The following is a 22,729-nucleotide window of genomic DNA, read 5'->3' on the forward strand; positions in this document are numbered from 1 at the left end:
GTGTCGGGAAGTACATTGTACAATCATGTTCTACAGTCATTTGATCAATAGATTAGCTTGCATTGAAAAGATAACACACTTTCACAGCAATTTGTAAATTACATTACAGCACAAAGAGCACAAGTTGAATAACACCACATGGTAATTAGTTCCAAGTGGGTTAATGTATTGTGTGGTAGTTCATCACGGGTGGACACTTATAAGCGACTGCTGTACGGAATAATTTTTTTTAGTTTTTAATGAGGGTCAGTACAGTACTGAGAAAACAAGTCACACGAAAAAACAATGAATTGTACATGTGTTTTTTTCAATCAATCAGTAGTACCTGCTATTTCATGGAAACAATTGTACCTGGTATTTAAGTAAAGCAATCAATTTTAAATGTTATTTCAGGGAAACAACTATATTGAGGAAAACTATCAATTGTACCTGGTATTTCATGGAAACAACTGTATGTATTTTTGCAAAGCAATCAATTGTACCTGGTATTTCATGGAAACAATTGTACCTGGTATTTCATGGAAACAATTGTACCTGGTATTTCATGGAAACAATTGTACCTGGTATTTCATGGAAACAATTGTATCTGCTATTTCATGGAAACAATTGTACCTGGTATTTCATGGAAACAATTGTACCTGGTATTTAAGTAAAGCAATCAATTTTAAATGTTATTTCAGGGAAACAACTATATTAAGGAAAACTATCAATTGTACCTGGTATTTCATGGAAACAACTGTATGTATTTTTGCAAAGCAATCAATTGTACCTGGTATTTCATGGAAACAATTGTATCTGCTATTTCATGGAAACAATTGTACCTGGTATTTCATGGAAACAATTGTACCTGGTATTTCATGGAAACAATTGTATCTGCTATTTCATGGAAACAATTGTACCTGGTATTTCATGGAAACAATTGTACCTGGTATTTCATGGAAACAATTGTACCTGGTATTTCATGGAAACAATTGTATCTGCTATTTCATGGAAACAATTGTATCTGCTATTTCATGGAAACAATTGTACCTGATATTTCATGGAAACAATTGTATCTGCTATTTCATGGAAACAATTGTATCTGCTATTTCATGGAAACAATTGTACCTGGTATTTCATGGAAACAATTGTACCTGGTATTTCATGGAAACAATTGTACCTGGTATTTCATGGAAACAATTGTACCTGGTATTTCATGGAAACAATTGCACCTGATATTTCATGGAAACAATTGTATCTGCTATTTCATGGAAACAATTGTATCTGCTATTTCATGGAAACAATTGTACCTGGTATTTCATGGAAACAATTGTACCTGGTATTTCATGGAAACAATTGTACCTGGTATTTCATGGAAACAATTGTACCTGGTATTTCATGGAAACAATTGTATCTGGTATTTCATGGAAACAATTGTATCTGCTATTTCATGGAAACAATTGTATCTGCTATTTCATGGAAACAATTGTATCTGCTATTTCATGGAAACAATTGTATCTGCTATTTCATGGAAACAATTGTACCTGGTATTTCATGGAAACAATTGTACCTGGTATTTCATGGAAACAATTGTACCTGGTATTTCATGGAAACAATTGTACCTGATATTTCATGGAAACAATTGTACCTGGTATTTCATGGAAACAATTGTATCTGCTATTTCATGGAAACAATTGTATCTGGTATTTCATGGAAACAATTGTACCTGGTATTTCATGGAAACAATTGTACCTGGTATTTCATGGAAACAATTGTACCTGGTATTTCATGGAAACAATTGTATCTGGTATTTCATGGAAACAATTGTACCTGGTATTTCATGGAAACAATTGTACCTGGTATTTCATGGAAACAATTTCATGGAAACAATTGTATCTGCTATTTCATGGAAACAATTGTACCTGGTATTTCATGGAAACAATTGTACCTGGTATTTCATGGAAACAATTGTATCTATTTCATGGAAACAATTGTACCTGGTATTTCATGGAAACAATTGTACCTGGTATTTCATGGAAACAATTGTACCTGGTATTTCATGGAAACAATTGTACCTGGTATTTCATGGAAACAATTGTACCTGGTATTTCATGGAAACAATTGTACCTGGTATTTCATGGAAACAATTGTACCTGGTATTTCATGGAAACAATTGTATCTGGTATTTCATGGAAACAATTGTACCTGGTATTTCATGGAAACAATTGTACCTGGTATTTCATGGAAACAATTGTACCTGGTATTTCATGGAAACAATTGTACCTGGTATTTCATGGAAACAATTGTACCTGGTATTTCATGGAAACAATTGTATCTGGTATTTCATGGAAACAATTGTACCTGGTATTTCATGGAAACAATTGTATCTGGTATTTCATGGAAACAATTGTACCTGGTATTTCATGGAAACAATTGTATCTGGTATTTCATGGAAACAATTGTACCTGGTATTTCATGGAAACAATTGTATCTGGTATTTCATGGAAACAACTGTACCTGGTATTTCATGGAAACAATTGTACCTGGTATTTCATGGAAACAATTGTACCTGGTATTTGAGTCTGGTATTTATCACATGCTATAAACAATCATCAACAATGTTAGTTGGAAATTTATACATTTATTCAATATTTTTGCACTTATGGTTATAATTTGGGAATGTGGGATTGACTTTCTGCAGTTTTGTCATGATATTACTCACACTGAAATCATGGAAGGAAAACCAAGTTCTATAGATAGTCAACTTCTTTATTGCAATGAGATTGAGTGTTACGGTATAGATACCTAAACACCACTATTATAACCTGCTTGATAACAGTGTTAGTACCTACACAGAAATGTCGCATTCATTGCAATAAAGAAGTTGACTATCCATAAAACTTGGTTTTCCTTCATGTTTACATCTTCTAAAATGCCACTCAAAGAAACTGAAATCATCAACTATGTTAGTTGGAAAATATACATTTATTCAATATTTTTGCACAAGTATGGTTATATTTGGGAATCTGGGATTGACTTTCTGCAGTTTTGTCACGATTTTAATCACACTGAAAACATAGTTGTCCCAGGATAAAAATATGAAATAACTGTAGCACAATTAAGTCTTATATGATTCAGTTATGTCATCTACTATCTCCACTGATGGCACACAATGTGTAGACATTTATGACATTCGCTGCTTTTATTATCGTCTCCGGGATGTCTGTGGCTTTGACTCCGAGGTCTATCCATGGTACGACCCTGAACATGTCCAGGGTGTCATGGAAAATGATGCTTTCAAACTTCTGTGGAATAGGCCCATATACAATGCCTCAGAAGAATTCAAGCCAACAAACCTGATCTTGTCCTTTTTGATAAAGCTAATGAATTTATTTATATCATTGAATTTTCTGTCCCTTTTGACAGCAACGTGATTAGCAAGATTCAGGAAAAGCATGGCGCAGATCAGGAGAGTGCCCGGGTTCTCCACCGGGAGCACAGCCTTTCTGACACTCTGGGTAATGCAGAAGGCTGCAGTGTTGGGGAGCCTTCATATTCTCCGGAAAGTTCTCGGTGGGTTCGACTAGGCAGTGTTTCCTGGGAGAAGTCCCATTCGCTGTCTGGGCTGCGTGTAGAGGGGGCAAGGGCCTTGAGCTGATGATGAGCCTTATCAGCTTGACTGTGCCAGGACCACCCGAACCCTCTCTGTTGCATGTTCCTCTTGATCTGGGAGAAGTCCCATTCGCTGTCTGGGCTGCGTGTAGAGGGGGCGAGGGCCCTGAGCTGATGATGAGCCTTACCAGCCTGAAAATTATAATGTGCCTTTTCCATGTACAATGTACAAGGCGCATGCTCAAAGCGCTAACACACTGATTATTACTACCCTGGATAACCCAAGCTGCCTGTGAGACACTAGGAGATTAATAGTCACATGACTTATCCCACTGTGTACCCATTTTCTGCTTGGAGGCAATTTTTTTACAAACCCACTTGTCAAAAGGTGAGATCACATGTGCTTTGTTGTGGGGCAGGACTGAAGTCCCAGAAACTCTCAGAAGTCAAGCTGCCAAACACAGTCACCCATCCAAGGACTCTGCACGCCCAACGTTGCTTAACTTCAACTGATTTGTGGCCTGAGCTCTATGCACAGGACCACACACCACCAAATACTCAAAACTCATTATATAAGAGCTGACTAAAACTAGCGAAGGTGATTGACTCTGTGACCTGGGTGTAAGCTATTATACCCTGGCATCAACGTTCATGTAAACCTCTAATGTGAAGATCTTCAACGTTCATGTAAACCTCTAATGTGAAGATCTTCAACGTTCATGTAAACCTCTAATGTGAAGATCTTCAGCGTTCATGAAGATCTTCAACGTTCATGTAAACCTCTAATGTGAAGATCTTCAGCGTTCATGTAAAACCTCTACTGTGAAGATCTTCAACGCTCATGTAAATGTGAAGATCTTCAACGTTCATGTAAACCTCTAATGTGAAGATCTTCAACGTTCATGTAAACCTCTAATGTGAAGATCTTCAACGTTCATGTAAACCTCTAATGTGAAGATCTTCAACGTTCATGTAAACCTCTAATGTGAAGATCTTCAATACTTCAAAGAATGTCTTTTTCCAATCCCTCTATATTGAATCAATGTTACCAACTTTCTTGCAGCCTTTGCCATTTTCATGATTAATCAATTCAGCTAAATCCAATTTGATCAGAGTAAGTCAATGTTGGTCTCAAAAGGAATTTTTCTGTGCCATCAATGGTCACGTCATATGACATATTTTTCACCGAATGGTTCAGCTTGCTAAAAAATGTATTAGGTTCCCATTGATCCAAGATTTCTTAAAACTAATCCCTCACAACCCATGGAAATTAAATAGTTGATAAGATGAATGTTGACCAGAATCAATGGCTTTGAAACCAGCCTGTGTCTGCAGCTTACACATTCAAGTGCATCTACTTTTGTAATATCACAAAGTGAAATAGCGTCAGCCTAAGCCATGTGAACTTTGACCAATATCAACATTGACTGATTTGACCGCCTATCTGGACACAGGACCCTGCTGTCCTCAACCAGGAACTGTCCATAAATTAGATTAAGTTTCACTCCAGTATTTGTTCTATCTTCTTGAAAACCAAAATATCAACATATGACGTGGCATTTATAAGCATTGATCTAGCCTAGCAGACACAAGGTGTATCTCTGAAAATGAGTAGATGAAACACAACTTCATGTTCTAAGTTGGATATTTTCACAGAATTATCAGAAAATACAGTCATATCTGAGAACTTCTAATTTTCAATATAAAAGTTTCTGTATTTGATCAAAAGGTTTCGGTAATGTCTGACTTATGATAAGTGAATGAGTGAGTGAGTTTGGTTTACACCGCTTTCAGCAATATTCCAGTAATATCAAAGTGGGGGATACAAAAAAATGGGCTTCACACATTGTACCCATGTGAGGAATCGAACCCAGGTCTTCAGTGTGACGAGTGAACACTTTAACCACTAGGCTACCCCACCGCCCCGACTGATGATGAAAAGCCACGTAAGGTGGTGTTAAATTCGATACAATTTATTCACAAAGAAAAGGTTTCTATTTCTCTTAAAGGTCAAAACTAGATTAACAAGCCTGCAACTAAATCTGTTCTCTTTTTCTTCAAACATCAAACATGACAAATTTGTTTTCAGAGACAATTTTGTTTATAATTACAAGTAAATATGACATCAAACGGTGACATTCTGTGGACAAACGGACACAGTTGAAGACAAAGGGACACTTAGAAAATAAAAAAAAGTTTTCAAGAAACATTTTTAAGACATAGAGCAAAGCAGCGCTCGAAATACATGCCAGCACGACAGCCCGGGACGGGTTATTTTCAACACGGACTGCCAGATTCTCAAATTCACCTGCCCGACAGTCGGGTTAAAATTTAGACATGCATATGAAGTATTTTGTGGGCAGGTAAGGTTTGGTCAAGGCTGGCAAGTTTTACACCTAACCAGCCCTGTGGTCTGCCTGAAATTTTTGGGAGTTTCATAACCTGAGCCAAACAATTACAGCTTCTAAATATGCTTTTGTTGTTGTTGTTGTTGTTGTTGTTGTTGTTGTTGTTGCTGTTGTTGACATGATGAGTTGTGATTGAGCTTTTATCAATATTACAGTGACCTCACAGAACTAGACACATGAAATGATCTTCACACACTGAACCCATGTTAGGAATCAAACCATGCCTTTGGCAGGATGGGCAAAGGCTTCAACCATTGGCCTACCCCATGTTTCTCCAAAACAAATTGAAATGAAGAGGTTCCTGTGTATTGAGGACAGTCACAGATGTAAACAGAACAATTCATGCCATTGCTTTGCAGACCTCTCCTGTCACACTTAGGCATTTAACAACACAAAACAAGAGCAAAGCTCTCAAATGTCTACCTAGAAAGTGTAATCACAAATATATGTTGCATTTGAAGAAATTATAGTGTGGCAATGAAATATTAATCTGAAATCTCTTTAAAGTGACGTTAAATGTTTGACGATGCCTGTTCTCTCTTCACTTATCCAGCTATAATTTCATGCAAAGGTAAAAGACAGCTTCCCATTATCATCCCCCCCAACCCTCCACACACACACACACACAAGATGGGTGTGTCATTACCCAGGTAAATACTGTAACAGGCACAATGCTGTAGTCATTTATTTTTTTATAGCCAGCCTTCAAGAGTTTTGAAAAAATCCATCGTGATTAAAAAGGGATAAAAATTTGTCTGGAGAAAAATGTTGTAAATGTATGCAAACACTAACATGGTCTCCTTTTCTTGCAGCAGAAATGTCAGAGCCCTTGTTTGGAGTTAAATATAGTGAAGGTTGTTATTGTGACGAGACCGATTACTCTTCCCATGATACCCTAGAGAGCTGCCGGAGGATTGGATCATGTGTAATTACTTTGTGTGACAATGAGAAGGAAATGACAAGTGTTGGCTTCAATGTGAGAGCAGTAGGGAACAGGAAGTGCCACTCCATTACCACCATTCCATCTCCAATATGACACATTACAGATCACGTCCTGAATATACATACATGCCATAGTCACACGCACATCGACAACACAGTCACAACTTTACCTTACAGCAGTTAAAACTGTTTGCTTTAGAATGAGAATGCTGGTAGAAATTAGGTGTGCAGGTGTCACATGTAGAACAGGGCTTGTTAACACATCCACGGAGCAGAGAGTGTGTAAATGTGTGACATTGTTTAGTGAACAAGTTTAATGAAAAAATATCTGTGTGTCCCGCATGTCAAGTGTTGTTCACTCTTGTCAAAAACAATTTTCATAATGGATGTGTTTGATAGATAGGACCTATACAGGTATGCCTCAGTCGGTCTGCCAGATGTTGAGTTAATGTCAGATTTATTTCAACTGGCTTAAGTAGAATTCAAGGAGCTGAATGGAGATCACATTCATTGCCTGGAAGATTCATTGCAAGCATATTACACTGTCATCAAGGATTTCCAAATAACGTCTATTTACTATATTTCTGTTATGGCAAATTTGTTTATTGGAGACATACAAAACCCTAACTAATCCTTCACTCACTGGATGAACTACCCATGAAGATCAGGGTTAGAATTAGTCTTCAGTAACCAATGCTTGTCGTAAGAGGCGACTAATGGGATCAGGTGGTCAGGCTTGCTGACTTAATTGGTTGACACATGTCATCGGTTCCCAATTGCCCAGATCGATGCTCATGCTGTTGATCACCGGATTGTCTGGTCCAGACTCAATTATTTATAAACGGTCACCATGTGGCTGGAATATTGCTGAATATTGCTATATTAAACAACAACCAACCAACCAACTGGATGAACTCTTCTTCCTGTACAGAGTGTTGTTTACAAAGACCTTATTTATTTCCAAATCTCCACTTGTACAGGCCAGTGTAGCTTCTCAGGACAAACACAATATTCATCTTAATAGTATCATATCTAAATGTATTTTGAAGTCTGTAAATTGAGCTTGGGACAAAATGAAAGCAAAATTAATATATGAATGAAAGAATGAATGTTTCTTAATTAGGTGAAACAACATATATTTTTTGCAGTTTTGGTAAATTCATCGGTACTAAAAGACATACATAGTAATATATTTAATATTGATCTATTTATATTTTCTCTGGAGCATTATATATAAAGACCAAATAATAGTAATATCTCTTAACTCACATAAAGCTGTTAAAGTTCCATAATATTGTGTCAATATCATAAATATTTTAACCATAAATCCATTCTAATTTCATGCCCCTCCATGATATTTTGTACTATTTTTCATACCCATCCTGATGAAGCTGTTTGTGGGTATCCTAGCTGTGGGTTATCCTGTGTTATCCTCCCCCACCCTCCCAACAACCTCTCCAAGACATCCTCCAGTGACAGGTTCCTTATCATTGAGCTCATGCTTATGTAACTTACCAGAGATTACATTCTTGATGTTCACACATGCCACAAACTTCTTTCTTTCAAATCCCAGTAGGATGGTCTAAGATAAAGAAAAGACTGTTTTATGTTTTCTAAAAGGTTATATCAACATGTTCTTTGTGTGACATGTATGTTTTTATGTGCTCATGCACTTGTAGACTGTAGTTTAATTACTCTGTTGACACAGGGTTGCTTACATGGAATGTATGAGTGTGAGAGCATGGTTTTAGCTGCTGTTACAAATATTCTAGTAACATCATGGTGGGGACACTAGAACTGGGCTTCACACATAGTACCCATGTGGGGAATCAAACCCGGGTCTTTGGTGTAACGAACAAATGCCGTAACAACTACCTCACCATCCCTCACATGCTACATAATGACAGAGGTTCATTGTTGTCCACATCACATGTATATGTCATTTTAGTGTCCACATTAGATTTTGAGAAATTGGCATAATATATAAAACTGTTTACCAGGACCTTCATTTTGATTAAATAACCTTCTTTATAAGGTCTGCAAATCCACACACATTTGTTTTTAAAGAATACAATGGCACGGTATTTGAATACTGGGATAAAGAATAATGTAAAAGAAAGAATCTAACAATTCTGAGGAATCTGACAACACAGATGTACGAATCAATACAGAACAAGGAATCTGACAACACACATGTACAGATCAATGCAGAACAAGGAATCTGACAACACACATGTACAAATCAATGCAGAACAAGGAATCTGACAACACACATGTACAGATCAATGCAGAACAAGAATCTGACAAACAATGTACAGAATCAATGATCAGAACAAGGAATCTGACAACACACATGTACAGATCAATACAGAACAAGGAATCTGACAACACACATGTACAGATCAATACAGAACAAGGAATCTGACAACACACATGTACAGATCAATACAGAACAAGGAATCTGACAACACACATGTACAGATCAATACAGAACAAGGAATCTGACAACACACATGTACAGATCAATGCAGAACAAGGAATCTGACAACACACATGTACAGATCAATGCAGAACAAGGAATCTGACAACACACATGTACAGATCAATACAGAACAAGGAATCTGACAACACACATGTACAGATCAATACAGAACAAGGAATCTGACAACACACATGTACAGATCAATGCAGAACAAGGAATCTGACAACACACATGTACAGATCAATGCAGAACAAGGAATCTGACAACACACATGTACAGATCAATACAGAACAAGGAATCTGACAACACACATGTACAGATCAATACAGAACAAGGAATCTGACAACACACATGTACAGATCAATACAGAACAAGGAATCTGACAACACACATGTACAGATCAATACAGAACAAGGAATCTGACAACACACATGTACAGATCAATACAGAACAAGGAATCTGACAACACACATGTACAGATCAATACAGAACAGAAAGGAATCTGACAACACACATGTACAGATCAATGCAGAACAAGGAATCTGACAACACACATGTACAGATCAATACAGAACAAGGAATCTGACAACACACATGTACAGATCAATACAGAACAAGGAATCTGACACACATGTACAGATCACAGAACAAGGAATCTGACAACACACATGTACAGATCAAACAGAACAAGGAATCTGACAACACACATGTACAGATCAATACAGAACAAGGAATCTGACAACACATGTACAGATCAATGCAGAACAAGGAATCTGACAACACACATGTACAGATCAATACAGAACAAGGAATCTGACAACACAATGTACAGATCAATGCAGAACAGAACAAGGAATCTGACAACACACATGTACAGATCAATACAGAACAAGGAATCTGACAACACACATGTACAGATCAATACAGAACAAGGAATCTGACAACACACATGTACAGATCAATACAGAACAAGGAATCTGACAACACACATACAGATCAATACAGAACAAGGAATCTGACAACACACATGTACAGATCAATACAGAACAAGGAATCTGACAACACACATGTACAGATCAATACAGAACAAGAATCTGACAACACACATGTACAGATCAATACAGAACAAGGAATCTGACAACACACATGTACAGATCAATACAGAACAAGGAATCTGACAACACACATGTACAGATCAATACAGAACAAGGAATCTGACAACACACATGTACAGATCAATACAGAACAAGGAATCTGACAACACACATGTACAGATCAATACAGAACAAGGAATCTGACAACACACATGTACAGATCAATACAGAACAAGGAATCTGACAACACACATGTACAGATCAATACAGAACAGAATCAATACACAGATCAATCTGAACAAGAAGTCTGACAACACACATGTACAGATCAATACAGAACAAGGAATCTGACAACACACATGTACAGATCAATGCAGAACAAGGAATCTGACAACACAGATGTATTGTTCAAAGCAGACCAAGGAATCTGACAATTAATTGGTCTAGATTAATGAAGAGCTTAGGAATCTGACAATTCCCTTGTGGTACAGGTCCTAAACAACACAGCGTAATCATGAACCTGAATCCCACAAAAGGAATTTATAGGATATAAAAAATGCACCAAAGACAAACTGTCAACATATTTTACCTCAAAGGTCAACATACGCTCAATACAATGCTCTCACCTGCCAGTGGTCACACAGAAGTAACAACAATGTAGCCATGACAACTACATTTGCTCATGTCAGGCTAGGGTCTTGTACATGCAGGTTTCACACTTTTCCTTATCATATTCCTAGCAGCACAAGATGGATGGGCCTTGCACCATAAAGTCATCAAAAGTACAGCGCTGTAGCCTCCAGCTATTAAACCCTGTGTGGGGAGGTCTACTTTACATCGCCACTTACCATATTGTCTCAGGTTAGCTAGGCCAGCAGGAATCTAACACTAAAGAACTACAGTATTTTTCCAATGTCAGATTTAAATACATACTTAATCTCACATATAAATTCTGCCTTCATCAAAAAGTCATTTGTACAATATACATAGAATAGAACATGCTCTTTGTTAAGTGAAACCTTGTTAGACCAGACACCTTGCTTTCCAAAACACAATATTATGCATTAACAAAGACTACATAGATTTAAATTTGATTTATGATCTTCGTATTGCAATACAATACAGTATTGTCAACCATTACACCACTACAAGATTGTGTACAGGTTCTTACTGTATGATTCAACTAGACTTCTCTTGTACCATTCAGCTAAGTCACACTTGTAAGAATATAAGCCAATTTGGCTGTATACTAAGTCACACACTTTTCAGTCATTCCTATGCATTCCTTTGTTGTAACTTTTCAGTACCAATTTTAAGGAAAGATTACGTTAAAAATTTAGATTTTAATATTAACTCTAACCTCTGTTTTTTTGTTTTTGCCCCAATTCACTGTCTAAGACATCAGTGACTGGATTTGTCCTACAGTATGTAATGAGACAGGTTAACGATGAGTGGATTACTACTTCATAACTTGATACCTTTCCAATACAACATACATAGTAAGCCAAACAAAGTAGGAAACTAATCACAAATAAGTTTAATCGAAATAACATTGCTATATTTTCATAGCAATGATAATGATCTGTGATTGGCACATATCAATTTCTATATAATCAACACAGCAATACATCAACCACAACCAGGGGTGGTGGGGTAGCCTAGTGGTTAAAGCGTTCGCTTGTCACACTGAAGGCCCAGGGTCGATTCCCCACATGGGTACATTTTGAGAAGCCCATTTCTGGTGTCCCCCACTGTGATGTTGCTGGAATATTGCTAAAATCGGCATAAAACCATACTCAATCAGTCAGTGAGTCAACCACAACCATATCTTCAAAATGTTATTTTCTTATTTCACATGTCTCAGAACATCCACTCAACTGGATAAGGAAACAAACTGATTTCTTTCAGTGAGAATCATCAATTCATTTTCACAACACTTTGATACAATATCCAATAAAGGACAAATTGATATCAAAACAAGCACTGAATGTTCAACTTTCAACTTTCAAACATATATCTTTATCATTTAACCATTCATTATGGGGCAATGAACACAATTCTTTAAATAATTTAGGATAAAGATATATTCAAGTTTGGGTATATTTCTAAAAGTTAATTGCTACATTGCTATTTGAATGTGTTTAAAGGGTTAAAAAAATTACTTAATAGATCAACCTTATCATCCAATGTAATAATAGGCACAACAACCTTACCATCAACAGAAACAATAGGCACAACAACCTTACCATCAACAGAAACACTAGGCACAACAACCTTATCATCAACAGAAACAATAGGCACAACAACCTTACCATCAACAGAAACAATAGGCACAACAACCTTACCATCAACAGCACAAAACCAATAGGCACAACAACCTTATACCATCATCAGCAGAAACAATAGGCACAACAACCAACCTTACCATCAACAGAAACAATAGGGCACAACAACCTTACCATCAACAGAAACAATAGGCACAACAACCTTACCATCAACAGAACAACAATAGGCACAACAACCTTACCATCAACAGAAACAATAGGCACAAACAACCTTACCATCAACAACAACCTAACCATCAACAGAAACAACCTTACCATCAACAGAAACAATAGGGCACAACAACCTTACCATCAACAGAAACAATAGGCACAACAACCTTATCATCAACAGAAACAATAGGGCACAACAACCTTACCTTTATCATCAACAGAAACAATAGGCATAAACAACCTTACCATCAACCTTACCATCAACTTAATCATCAACAGAAACAATAGGCACAACAACCTTACCATCAACAGAAACAATAGGCACAACAACCTTATCATCAACAGAAACAATAGGCACAACAACCTTACCATCAACAGAAACAATAGGCACAACAACCTTACCATCAACAGAAACAATAGGAAACAACCTTACCATCAACAGAAACAATAGGCACAAACAACCCATCAACAGAAACAATAGGCACAACAACCTTACCATCAACAGAAACAATAGGCACAACAACCTTATCATCAACAGAAACAATAGGCACAACAACCTTACCATCAACAGAAACAATAGGCACAACAACCTTATCATCAACAGAAACAATAGGCACAACAACCTTACCATCAACAGAAACAATAGGCACAACAACCTTACCATCAACAGAAACAATAGGCACAACAACCTTACCATCAACAGAAACAATAGGCACAACAACCTTACCATCAGAAACAATAGGCACAACAACCAATCAACAGGGCACAACAACCTAACCATCAACAGAAACAATGGGCACACCAACCTTATCATCAACAGAAACAATAGGCACAACAACCTTACCATCAACAGAAACAATAGGCACAACAACCTTATCATCAACAGAAACAATAGGCACAACAACCTTACCATCAACAGAAACAATAGGCACAACAACCTTACCATCAACAGAAACAATAGGGCACAACAACCTTTACCATCAACAGAAACAATATGGGCACAACAACCTTACCATCAACAGAAACAATAGGCACAACAACCTTACCATCAACAGAAACAATAGGCACAACAACCTTACCATCAACAGAAACAATAGGCACAACAACCTAATCATCAACAGAAACAATAGGCACAACAACCTTATCATCAACAGAAACAATAGGCACAACAACCTTACCATCAACAGAAACAATAGGCACAACAACCTTATCATCAACAGAAACAATAGGCACAACAACCTTACATCATCAACAGAAACAATAGGGCACAACAACCTTATCATCAACAGAAACAATGGGCACAACAACCTTATCATCAACAGAAACAATAGGGCACAACAACCTTACCATCAACAGAAACAATAACAACCACATCAACAGAAACAATCATCAACAGAAACAATGGGCACAACAACCTTACCATCAACAGAAACAATAGGCACAACAACCTTACCATCAACAGAAACAATAGGCACAACAACCTTATCATCAACAGAAACAATAGGCACAACAACCTTACCATCAACAGAAACAATAGGCACAACAACCTTACCATCAACAGAAACAATAGGCACAACAACCTTATCATCAACAGAAACAATAGGCACAACAACCTTACCATCAACAGAAACAATAGGCACAGAAACAACCTTAATCATCAACAGAAACAATAGGCACAACAACCTTATCATCAACCAATAGGCACAACAATACCATCAACAGAAACAATAGGCACAACAACCTTACCATCAACAGAAACAATAGGCACAACAACCTTACCATCAACAGAAACAATAGGCACAACAACCTTACCATCAACAGAAACAATAGGCACAACAACCTTATCATCAACAGAAACAATAGGCACAACAACCTTACCATCAACAGAAACAATAGGCACAACAACCTTACCATCAACAGAAACAATAGGCACAACAACCTTACCATCAACAGAAACAATAGGCACAACAACCTTACCATCAACAGAAACAATAGAAACAATAGGGCACAACAACCTTACCATCAACAGAAACAATAGGGCACAACAACCTTAGGCACAACCAACCTTACCATCAACAGAAACAGGCACAACAACCTTATCATGGGCACAACAACCTTACCATCAACAGAAACAATAGGCACAACAACCTTACCATCAACAGAAACAATGGGCACAACAACCTTACCATCAACAGAAACAATGGGCACAACAACCTTACCATCACAGAAACAGAAACAATAGGGCACAACCTTACCATCAACAGAAACAAACCTTACCATCAACAGAAACAATAGGCACACCAACCTTACCATCAACAGAAACAATAGGCACGGACCAACTTACCATCAACAGAAACCAACCTTACCATCAACAGAAACAATGGGCACAACAACAACCTTACCATCAACAGAAACAATAGGCACAACAACCTTACCATCCAGAGCAATAGGCAGAACAACCTTAATCCAGCGGCACAACAACCCTTACCATCAACAGAAACAATAGGCACAACAACCTTACCATCAACAGAAACAATAGGCACAACAACCTTACCATCAACAGAAACACTAGGCACAACAACCTTACCATCAACAGAAACACTAGGCACAACAACCTTACCATCAACAGAAACACTAGGCACAACAACCTCACCATCAACAGAAACAATAGGCACAACAACCTTACCATCAATAGAAACAATAGGCACACCAACCTTACCATCAACAGAAACAATAGGCACACCACGTCCTTATCATCCAATGTAGAAATAGGCACATCAACCTTATCATTCAATGTAGTGATAGGCACACCAACCTCATCATCACAGACTTCTGGTGGCGAGAGGTTTGACAACTGGGGTGTTTGACAAAACTGAGAAAAGCCATAAAACCAGACATAAAACTAGTCTTTTGTCTACCATTAGTTTTCCCTGCGAGACTGTTATATAACACACTATTGTAATTATATTATAATATTTTTTTATTATTTATCTGTTTCACTAAAGATAGCATACATTTGGTGAACAAGTTTCAAAATATTTTAGGCCTTTTTGAACACATTTAATTGTCTTAGCAGATCCACACCCTGCCAGCAGCATTTACCCAAAAGTCCATTATTTCAAAAAGTATGATAATTCATCTCAGATAAATGAAATTTGATTAATGACACATTAAAAAAGTTGTTTTAAATTACAGCTATTTCCAACTAATCATCGATTCTATATGTATCTGCTTGTAAAGTTAAATCAATTTCATTTTCAATCACACCATGGCCATTGTCAATAACAGATGGGAATCAAGATCATACTTTTCCACAAGCTGTTGCTGCAGATAAAAGTCCAACTGAACTGTTCAACTTCTGTTGATATGTATCCTTGTTTTGACTCACTTGTGTTTTAAACATTGAAAGTGTGAAATATGTTTACATGCAGAGCACATCTTGAATTCAGAAGATTACAGATTTCAACTCAAACCTCAATCTGGATCCATACCATTAGGTTTAATGTGGACCCATCACAATACACCTCAATCTGGATCCATACCATTGGGTTTAATGTGGACCCATCACAATACACCTCAATCTGGATCCATACCATTGGGTTTAATGTGGACCCATCACAATACACCTCAATCTGGATCCATACCAGTGGGTTTAATGTGGACCCATCACAATACACCTCAATCTGGATCCATACCAGTGGGTTTAATGTGGACCCATCACATAAAAAACACCTCAATCTGCATCCATACCAGTGGGTTTAATGTGGACCCATCACAATACACCTCAATCTGGATCCATACCAGTGGGTTTAATGTGGACCCATCACAATACACCTCAATCTGGATCCATACCAGTGGGTTTAATGTGGACCTATCACAATACACCTCAATCTGGATCCATACCAGTGGGTTTAATGTGGACCCATCACAATACACCTCAATCTGGATCCATACCAGTAAGCTTAATGTGGACCCATCACAATAGACCTCAATCTGCATCCATACCAGTGGATTTTAATGTGGACTTATCACAATACACCTAAATTTGGATCCGTACCAGTGGGTTCAATGTGGACCCATCTCAATACACATCAATCTGGATCAATACCAGTGGGGTTAATGTGGACACAACACAACAAACCTCAATCTTGATTCATACCAGTGGGCTTAATGTGGACCCATCACAACACACCTCAATCTGCATCCATACCAGTGGGTTTAATGTGGACCCATCACAACACACCTCAATCTGGATCCATACCAGTGGGTTTAATGTGGACCCATCACAATACACCTCAATCTGCATCCATACCAGTGGGTTTAATGTGGACCTATCACAATACACCTCAATCTGGATCCATACCAGTGGGTTTAATGTGGACCCATCACAATACACCTCAATCTGGATCCATACCAGTGAGCTTAATGTGGACCCATCACAATAGACCTCAATCTGCATCCATACCAGTGGGTTTTAATGTGGACCTATCACAATACACCTAAATTTGGATCCGTACCAGTGGGTTCAATGTGGACCCATCTCAATACACATCAATCTGGATCAATACCAGTGGGGTTAATGTGGACACAACACAACAAACCTCAATTTTGATTCATACCAGTGGGCTTAATGTGGACCCATCACAACACACCTCAATCTGCATCCATACCAGTGGGTTTAATGTGGACCCATCACAATACACCTCAATCTGCATCCATACCAGTGGGTTTCATGTGGACCCATCACAATACACCTCAATCTGCATCCATACCAGTGGGTTTAATGTGGACCCATCACAATACACCTCAATCTGGATCCATACCAGTGGGTTTAATGTGGACCCATCACAATACACCTCAATCTGGATCCATACCAGTGAGCTTAATGTGGACCCATTACAATAGACCTCAATCTGCATCCATACCAGTGGGTTTTAATGTGGACCTATCACAATACACCTAAATTTGGATCCGTACCAGTGGGTTCAATGTGGACCCATCTCAATACACCTCAATCTGGATCCATACCAGTGGGGTTAATGTGGACACAACACAACAAACCTCAATCTTGATTCATACCAGTTGGCTTCATGTGGACACAACACAACAAACCTCAATCTTGATTCATACCATTGGGTTTAATGTGGACCCATCACAAGGCACCTCAATGTGGATCCATACCAGTGGGTTTAATGTGGACCCATCACAACACACCTCAATCTGGATCCATACCAGTGGGTTTAATGTGGACCCATCACAACACACCTCAATCTGGATCCATACCAGTGGGTTTAATGTGGACCCATCACAATACACCTCAATCTGGATCCATACCAGTGGGTTTAATGTGGACCCATCACAACACACCTCAATCTGGATCCATACCAGTGGGTTTAATGTGGACCCATCACAATACACCTCAATCTGCATCCATACCAGTGGGCTTAATGTGGACCCATCACAATACACCTCAATCTGGATCCATACCAGTGGGTTTAATGTGGACCCATCACAACACACCTCAATCTGGATCCATACAAGTGGGCTTAATGTGGACCCATCACAATACACCTCAATCTGGATCCATACCAGTGGGCTTAATGTGGACCCATCACAATACACCTCAATCTGGATCCATACCAGTGGGTTTACCCATGGACCCATCACACCTCAATCTGCATCCATACCAGTGGGTTTAATGTGGACCCATCACAACACACCTCAATCTGGATCCATACCAGTGGGTTTAATGTGGACCCATCACAATACACCTCAATCTGGATCCATACCAGTGGGTTTAATGTGGACCCATCACAATACACCTCAATCTGGATCCATACCAGTGGGCTTAATGTGGACCCATCACAATACACCTCAATCTGGATCCATACCAGTGGGCTTAATGTGGACCCATCACAATACACCTCAATCTGGATCCATACCAGTGGGTTTAATGTTAATGTGGACCCATCACAATCTGCATCATCATACCAGTGGGCAATACACCTCAATCTGGATCCATACCAGTGGGCTTAATGTGGACCCATCACAATATGTGGACCCTCAATCTGGATCCATACCAGTGGGTTTAATGTGGACCCATCACAATACACCTCAATCTGGATCCATACCAGTGGGTTTAATGTGGACCCATCACAACACCTCAATCTGGATCCATACCTCAATCTGGATCCATACCTGGATCCATACCAGTGGGCTTAATGTGGACCCAGTGGGATCCTTAATGTGGACCCATCACAATACACCTCAATCTGGATCCATACCAGTGGGTTTAATGTGGACCCATCGCAATACACCTCAATCTGCATCCATACCAGTGGGCTTAATGTGGACCCATCACAATACACCTCAATCTGGATCCATACCAGTGGGCTTAATGTGGACCCATCACAACACACCTCAATCTGTATCCATACCAGTGGGCTTAATGTGGACCCATCGCAATATATGCTGACAGGATGCTTCAGGTTTACAGCATATTGGCTGAATCAGGTGTAATACAGGAGGGTTCCACCACAGCTCTATCGCACTATGCCTGAAAGCTTCAGGTATATAATTTCAAAATTTCAAAAATTAAAAACACCTACAGGTCTTCACTGTTTAGACATTTCACGAAAGGGAAGAAATTACGTTCTTTTACTGTTTTCTAATCAGAAATATTTGTTACAGAAGTAAATTATGATGCAATAAGGTCAATAAACCTGACATTGGTTGTTCTATTTTTATTTTTTGTACTCCTTCAACTTCTGACTTTGGGAGAGAAAAACAGAATTCAAACAAAATCATGAACAACAAACACACACAACTGATTCCTCCCTGGCGCTGACAATTGTTTCCTATCCAACTATAGGCTGAAATCCTGTACATGTTTATGTGGACCTCTACGGTAATCATCACATGACAAGGTAAGCGATATATTTTGTTCCAGCACTTCCGTGTGTTATGTTAGTCTTCTATTGGTCACACCGTTTTTATTGTCCTAGTTTATGGATGTGTCTAACGAATATATTTCTACTGTCATGGATAGACATGATACATGATACAAAAGACACACAAATACCAAATCATGTGTCCAGATGTATCTACATGATACGAAAGACACGTACATACCACACCATGTGTCCAGGGGTATCTACATGATACAAAAGACACACAAATACCATATCATGTGTCCAGGGGTATCTACATGATACAAAAGACACACACATACCATATCATGTGTCTAGATGTATCTACATGATACAAAAGACACACACATACCACACCATGTGTCCAGGGGTATCTACATGATACAAAAGACACACAAATACCATATCTTGTGTCCAGGGGTATCTACATGATACAAAAGACACACACATACCAAACCATGTGTCCAGATGTATTTACATGATACAAAAGACACACACATACCATATCATGTGTCCAGGGGTATCTACATGATACAAAAGGCACACACATACCAAACCATGTGTCCAGGGGTATCTACATGATACAAGAGACACACATACCATATCATGTGTCCAGGGGTATCTACATGATACAAAAGACACACACATACCATATCATGTGTCCAGGGGCTGTCATCTTCCCTGTTCTGTGAACATTAACTCTCCCTATTCTATTGTTCTCTGCATATACCCGCTTCCTCTGTTTTACTATTCTCTGAATATTCTTTTCTACTGTTCTCTGAATATTCATTCTGATCTACTGTTCTCAGTATATTCCCTCTTCCTCTAGTCTACTGTTCTATGCATATTCTCTCTTCCTCTATTCTACTGTTCTCAGTATATTCCCTCTTCCTCTATTCTACTGTTCTATGTATATTCCTCTTCCTCTATTCCACTGTTCTATGTATATTCCTCTTCCTCTATTCCACTGTTCTATGTATATTCCTCTTCCTCTATTCTACTGTTCTCTGTATAGTCCCTCTTCCTCTAGTCTACTGTTCTCTATATCCCCTCTTCCTCGTGTCTACTGTTCTATGTATATTCCCTCTTCCTCTATTCTACTGTTCTATGTATATTCCTCTTCCTCTATTCCACTGTTCTATATATATTCACTCTCCCTCTATCCTACTGTTCTATGTATATTCCTCTTCCTCTATTCCACTGTTCTATGTATATTCCTCTTCCTCTATTCCACTGTTCTATGTATATGCCTCTTCCTCTATTCTACTGTTCTCTGTATATTCCCTCTTCCTCTAGTCTACTGTTCTATGTATATTCCCTCTTCCTCTATTCCACTGTTCTCTGTACATTCCCTCTTTCTCTAGTCCACTGTTCTCAGTATATTCCCTCTTCCTCTATTCTACTGTTCCCTGTATATCCCCTCTTCCCCTAGTCTACTGTTCTCAATATATCCCCTCTTCCTCTATTCTACTGTTCCCTGTATATCCCCTCTTCCCCTAGTCTACTGTTCAATGTATATTCCTCTTCCTCTATTCTACTGTTCTCAGTATATTCCCTCTTCCTCTAGTCTACTGTTCAATATATATTCACTCTTCCTCTAGTCTACTGTTCTCTATATCCCATCTTCCTCTAGTCTGCTAGCTGTTCTCTCTATATTCCCTCTATCTACTGCTGTCTGTGCAGTGGCTAATCCCTATTCATCTATACAACTGCGATTAGTATATATTACCATGCACGTTTTCTAAAAAAACAACGTCTAAAATTCTTTTCAAAAGGCTGCAGATGTATTATTTTCATCGTGATATATTTAAATAGAGTGAGTCGGGAAGTTTCCACCTTAAAAAACATATGACAAATGTTGACATTAGATCTGTAGTTGAAGAAATATATGGTCACTTACCTGTTGCTAATGCCTGCATGTGTTCATCTCCTGTGGGCAGGATAGTGCTGTACGTAGTCACAGTTTTCCCCGATCTTCATTTCGCAGTAGTGATTGTATTCATTGAATCACATCGACGTACAGCGAAACGAAAGTGAAGCTTGGGCCTGGCCTGTAAACAACAGTTTGACAAGCACTAAAAGGCTCAGCATCCTGAATTACCTTGTGTCACTGTCATATTAAATGAAAAGATATACTGGCGACTAAACGCGGAAGAAATGTCAGCCCCAGCTTGGCCTATTTGTGTATCACTAGGTAAAACATTCTGTCATCAGCTGTTCAACAAACGTGATATAAGTACGGTAGCACATCAGGGCCATAACTGTAAAAGACACGCGGCTTCTGTCAGGGTGGGGGTGGGGGTCTCGATCAGTTGTCAAAGACGTCGCAGTTCTTTGGATAGAGTTGTGTCACTTTGATTTGCAAGCACACTCATAATGGAAGGTTCGAATCCACAAATCGATGATATTTCAAGGTTAATTTATTGACACCATACCTGTGATTATTGGTGATTGGGTGCGGGGATCGCCAGGCGCAGTAAAGGCGCCCTAATGCACTGTGCAGAGTTGTGTTCCTTGTCCGCGACGGTATCCGCTGACTGTGGGTTTGAATCCAAGATTCGCCTGAATGTTATATTATCTCTGGCCTGATATGAACACTCACGTGCTCTTGTGTTCCACATTTGTACGACTTGAATTGCCTTAATATGTCGTAAAGTGAAATACTTGTCAACGAGGCATTGAACTCTCCATGTTGCCTGTTAACTTTTTTCCAAAGAAATGCTGTTGTCATGGAAGTAACATTGATCGAAACCAACTCACAGCCAACTCATTATCATTTTCCTTATCA

General features: G+C 38.5%; 1 protein-coding gene across 1 annotated transcript in view; it reads right to left on the minus strand.

Moving 5' to 3' along the window:
• The window catches only part of LOC124276697, a 55,817-nt gene extending 33,650 nt beyond the window's left edge, over positions 1-22,167 (minus strand). Inside the window, 1 exon segment of the mRNA XM_046712344.1 lies at positions 21,842-22,167. The gene's annotated coding sequence lies outside the window, so the exon portion shown is untranslated.
• Between the last annotated feature and the right edge of the window lie 562 nt (positions 22,168-22,729).

The sequence above is a fragment of the Haliotis rubra genome, unplaced genomic scaffold (assembly GCF_003918875.1).
Source record: "Haliotis rubra isolate DU_JTF1 unplaced genomic scaffold, ASM391887v1 Scf211, whole genome shotgun sequence".
NCBI classification, from domain to species: Eukaryota; Metazoa; Mollusca; class Gastropoda; order Lepetellida; family Haliotidae; genus Haliotis; species Haliotis rubra.